This window comes from Muscardinus avellanarius, assembly GCF_963383645.1.
Source record: "Muscardinus avellanarius genome assembly, chromosome: 1".
NCBI classification, from domain to species: Eukaryota; Metazoa; Chordata; class Mammalia; order Rodentia; family Gliridae; genus Muscardinus; species Muscardinus avellanarius.
In genome coordinates, this window is record NC_137786.1 from 217,187,311 (window position 1) to 217,193,316 (window position 6,006).

Here is a 6,006-nt window from a genome sequence, read left to right on the forward strand (position 1 = left end):
CTCTCTTCCAAGGGTTGATTTCCTTCCTTCCTTCCTTCCTTCCTTCCTTCCTTCCTTCCTTCCTTCCTTTCTTCCTTTCTTCTTTCTTTTTTCTGCAGTACTAGAGATGGAACCCAGGGGCATTCTACCTTCAAGCAACACTCCCAGCCCTATTTTTTATTCTTCATTTTGAAACAGGGTCTCACTAAGTTGCAAAGGGCCTCATTAAGTAGCCGAGGCTGTCTGCCAACCACGATCCTCCTGTCTCGGCCTCCCAAATGCTGGGAATACAAGTGTGAGGCACCATGCCTGTCTCCCGGGGTTGATTTCTATTCATCATCTGGAGTCCACGTCTCCAGTTTGAATCTCTGCCTCACTGGCCAAGGGATCAATCATAAAACGTGTTTTTAGCCGCAAATAACTAAAGACTCGTTACAAATTGATTAATCAGGAAAAACTGCTTGTTATCTCGTATCACAAGTCTAGGGTTAGCTGGGTGCCGTGGCGCGCACACGTGAGCCCAGTACTTGGGAGGCTGAAATAGGCCAACCGTAGGTTCTAAGCCAGCCTCGGCAACTTATTGAGGCTCTCAACAATTTTGTGAGAACCTGTTTCTAAATACAAAATAAAATAGGGCTGGTGGGGATAGCTTGAAGGTAGAATACCCCTGAGTTCCATCCCCAGCACCTAAAAAAAAAAAGTCTAGGGTTGAGGTTGATTAATCCAGTGGCTCAGAGATGTCATTCAGGATCCAGAAAGCCTCCATCTTTCCTCTCCACCATCCTCAGGAAACTGGCTGGTCCTATTGGCCTGGCTCCCTGCGTAGTGCCATGATGCCCGAAGTACTCTAGACATGGTTCTGCCTTGTGTTCCCTTTAGGGGACAAATGTCCTGGGGATCCTCCTCTCAGTTATCCTTGAGCGCATCACTGGCTGGAATTCCATGACCTGCGATGCTCCAGCATGTCCCAAAGCCCAAGGAAGGGAAGGTGCAGGGAAAGGGCCGGGTGGGGCATCTTACTGCTGCTTCTGTGATGTTCACTGGGTTGCATGTGCAGATACTACTTTGTAAGAGTTTATACCATTGAGGTGGGCAAATAACTCTCATGCTGGGGCTTTTCTGTCTTGAATGGAAACGTTCTCTGGAAAGGCCAGGCCTCCCATGGACAGACCATTCCTTGCCTGTGATTCAGTCCGTTGAGTCTGTTGGGTTGGGTAAGTCAGGGTCTCAGTCCCTACACGAGGGAGAAAGCCAGCCCCTGGCTCAGGCGACCTCTAGGGCTGGCTGCTCTTCTGAATGTGGTAGGCAGATTAATCCAATGATATCTTCACCCCGATCCCCAGGGCCTGTGAATAATATGGCATGTTATATAACAAGGAGAGGGATTAAGGCTAGGGATGGAATTAAATTTGTTCCTCTTCTGGGCTTAAATGGATTACCTGGATTATCTGGGTACCCAGTGTAATCTTAATGGTCTTTCAGTGGGGACAGAGTGGAGGGCAGAAGAATAATAACAAGAGATGGCACTATGACTGTCTCTGGCTCTGATGGTGGGGGAAGGGGCTGTGTGCCAAGGAGCGTAGGCAGCCTCCAGTGGCCAAAGAGGACATGGAAATGGATTCCCCTAAGTCTCCAGAAAGGAGGGCAGTTCACCCAGCCCATTAGTTTTTAGCCCAGTGAGAACTATTTCAAACTCCTAACCTTCTTCTGAGCTCTAAAATAATAAGCTTGTGACATGCAATCAAAACCTAAGGTATTCAGTATCTTAGGAACCCACCTGGTGGCTTGTAGACATCTCTCTCTGAATCTAACAGTGGGCTCTGGCTGTGGAGTTTTAATCCTGACCTCCCTGTTCACCAGCAGTGTGACCTGGAGCAAGCCACTTCCTCTCTCTCAGCCCCAGCTCCCTCGTCTGCAAGACGGGGACGCTGACGGGTAGGATCATGTGGGCATCGATGATACCACACTCACACACCCCATAGAATGTGCCCCATCCACAATGGACAACTAGTAACACACACGATGGGACGGGAGGGAACAGTCCTTCCTTCACCTGTCTCCAGGAGGTGAAGACCGAGCTGATCAAGGCTGGCCTCTGATCACCATTTTGTCTAATGTTTCATCTCCAGCTAATGTCTATGGTTTATTACTTTGTTTTGAGGCAGAGTCTCACTAAGTTTCTGAGGCTGGCCTCGAACCTGTGATCCTCCTGTCACAACCTCCCAAGTACTGGACTTGAAGGCCTGTGCCACCAGGCTGGCTGGTAAGGAATGCTTGAAATATAAAGGCAAAATTTCCAAAACAAATAAGAAAATCCAAACGTAATCCCTAGAAGTTCTTTGTAGATCACTGAATGATCAATAAACAGGACCCTGGTAAGGTAGGGAGATTGAGGGGCCCATGGGCTCCTCTTCAGCCTCCCCACCACCAGGGGCCCGCCCTCCCACACCCACCAGGGGATCCTGCTTCCGCCCGAGCAGGGAGGCTCCGGTCTCCTATCACTGTACCTTCCAAGGCGGACAACTTGTTTTTCTCCCTTTCCTTGAGTGGGGTTGATGAGGCACCTGTCGTCTTGATCCTTCATAAACCCACGTGAAACGGCTGGAATTTCTTGCCAGACGAGGTGGGATTCTACACCAATAAAAGGGAAGACTCCTCTTCCCCCGGTTCTTCATCCCTTCTGTGCTCCAGCATCCCCTGGTCTGGTAAGGAGCTCTCATTTCCTCAGTGGCCCCGCTCGACTCTGAGCGGGAGAGATTGCGCCTTGGGATTTAATGGGGGAGCACTTTGGTTCTAATTATTATTATTATTGTTTACATTATTAGTTCATATTGTTACGTTATTATTTCTGGGAAAGGAAAGTTTCCAGTTGCTTTGCCTTTAGTCTGGGTACAGGACCAAAGAGGAGCCTTCAGAAGCCGCCTCCAGGTAGCCAGTGACCTGGCAAAGTACTATTGCTCGTGGTTTCTCTCTCCTCTCTCCTCCCCCCCTTCTCCTTTGTGGTGCTAGAAGTTAAAACCAAGGGCATTCTACCTCTGAGATACACCCCCCAGCCCTTTTGTTTTTCATTTTTAAACAGGGTCTCACTAGGTTGATTAGGGCCTCCCTGAATTGCTAAAATGGCCTTGAACCTGTGATCCTCCTGTCCCAGTCTCCCAGGGACTAAGATTACAGGCATGCGCCACCACACCTGTATCTTGGTTTCTGAATATGTGGTCTCCATTTTTTTTTTTTTTTTTTGTGGGTGGAGGTCCTGGTCTTTTACTACAAGAGAAAAAAAAACTATAAACATTCAGAGAAGCTTTAGACCCACTATATTTGATGTACCTATTGATATAAAATGGACATCTTTCAGAATATTCTCACTTTATCCCTGAAAGGTGTCCTGTCAGGCTGTGACCACCCCCACTGCGTGTCATTCCTTAAAAATCCAAATGCTTCATTTATCAGTATAGACAAAGTAGTTTTATATTATAGAGAATATGAGAAATACCAAAAAAGGAAAAACAAGGAAAAAATCAACCAGTGAGTGTTCCTCTCCTGTTTAATACTTTGCTGGGTTTTTTTTCCTTGTTTTTGGAGGGTGATACTAGAGACTGAACCCAGGGGCATTCTGCCTCTGAGCTACAACCCCAGCCCTATTTTATCTTATTTGCTTGAAACAGGGTCTCACTAGTTGCTGAGAGTCTTGTTAAGTTGCTGAGGCTGGCCTTGAACCCATGCTCCTCCTGGCTCAGCCTCTCAAGTTTTTTTTTCTTAATATAGATAATTTCACACTGTCAGCATGGGGTACATGTATTCTTACATGAGATGTCTTCACTTACATTCACTCTGTGGTCTCGGGAGGCGGGTGTGACATTTGCATGGATTCTACTCAGTGTCCCGGTGGCTCCAGAGAAGCGAAGAAGGGGAATAGCAGGGGACAGCATCTGACTATATGCTTGTTTCAAAAATTCAAGCATTACAGATATTTGTAAGTTAGGCGAAAGGTCTTCTGTCACCCAAAACCTCAGAAGCATCTATCACTACTTGATATGTTATTTCCAGATTTATCCATGCAATTACAGAAATTTACAAGGCGATATAAAAGTATTATTTAATCAGAAACAGAGTCTTCCTGTCTATTGAATTGTGCAGCTTCTTTTTCTACTGCAGGGCAAATCTCAATGCTCTTCCTCTGTAGTACACGTAAACCTGTCATTCTTTTTAATGGCTGCCTACAAATCTCCTGTCTGGATACACCATAATTTCTTTATGTAATTCCCTATCTACCATCATTGGAGTTGTTTTAAATTTTTCTTTACACAATGGTATAATGAACAATCTTGCAACTGAATCATCTTGCACGAGTGTGGGACTTCTGTGGGAGAAATTCTCATGAGTGAGTTGTGGATTTGAGAGCTACCATCCTGGTCTGCAGAGAGCCTGGAGCAATTTATGTTTTCATCAGCAGCCTGTCATTGCTGTCTCCTTATCACCACAGGAAATTATCAATCTTCAGAAAATATTGCTCACAGAAAGACAAATAATGCATGCTTTTCGTTTATAGTTGGAAGCTAAAAACTTGACCTCATGGAAGCAGAGAAGAGAATAGTGGTTCCCAGAGGCTGGGAAGAGTGCAGGAGACTTGGGGATGGAGAGGAAATGGTCAGGAGGTACAGAGGTGTAGCTGGATAGGGGGAATAACTTCTCATGTTCTGTAGCATAGTAGGGTAACCACGGTGGACAACCATTCATTATTTCCAAATAGCAAGTAGAGAGAATTTTGAATGTTCCTAACACAAAAGAATGATAAATGTGTGTGAGATGAGAAGTATGCCAGTTATTAGGATCATCATACATTTTTTTTTTTTTTTTTGCAGTACTGGGGATGGAACCCAGGGGCATTCTACCTCCAAGCTACACCCCCAGCCCTATTTATTTTTTATTTTGAAACAGGGTCTCACTGAGTTGCAAAGGGCCTCACTAAGTATCTGAGGCTGGCCTCTACCCTGTGATCTTCCTGTCCCAGCCTCTCAAGTACTGAGATTATCATGAAGTGTCACACTGTACACAAAAGTATGTACAATTGCTAGTAGTCAATTAAGAATTAAACATTTATTTTAAAAATAAAATTAAAGTAGTACCAATTGGACAATTTTTACAGGATTGAATTATTATGAATTTCTTTCTTTTTTTATAGTACCCAGAGGCTCTCTATCACTGAGTTATACCCCTAGTCCTTTTAATTTTTTTTCTTGCTGGGCATGGTGGCACATGCTTATAATTTCAGTACTTGGGAGGCTGAGACAGGAGGATCTGGGTTTGCGGCCAGCCTCAGGAACTTGTGAGGCCCTCTGCAACTTAGTAAGACCCTGTTTCAAAATAAAGAATAAAAAATAGGGCTGGGGGTATAGCTCAGAGCTAGAATGTCCCTGGGTTCCATCCCCAGTACCACAAAAAAAAAATTTTTTTTTCTTTTGACATAGGATCTCACTAAATTTCCCAGGCTGGCCTGGAATTTGTACTCCTCCTGCCTCGTCTTCTTGAGTGGCTGGTATTACAGGTGTGTGCCACTGAGCCCAGATTTATCATGGTTTTCTTAGTGTTTCTTCTATGATTAGTGAAGTTAGTCTTAAACATCCTTTTTTTAAAAAACTGGGGATTGAACCCAAAGGCATTCTATCTCCATGCTACACCCCTAACCCTATTTTTTTTTTTTTTTGAAACAGGGTCAGGATAGGTTGATGAGTGTCTCACTACTTGCTGCGGCTGTTCTCAAACCTGTGCTCCTCCTGTCTCAGCCTCCTAAGTCCTAGGATTATAGGCATGTGCCACCTTGCCTAGCTTAGACACCTTTATTCTTTATAACTATTATACTTTATTAACTATTCATATCCTTTGCTACTGTTCTGCAAGGCAGTTTAATCTTTTGATGATGTATGTGTTCTTTGTATATTAGTGGTACTAATCCTTTGCCATTTGTCCTTGCTATTGCTCCCCAAGTTGCCTGTCCTTGGTCTTTACTTTATGGCCATCTGTTCATAT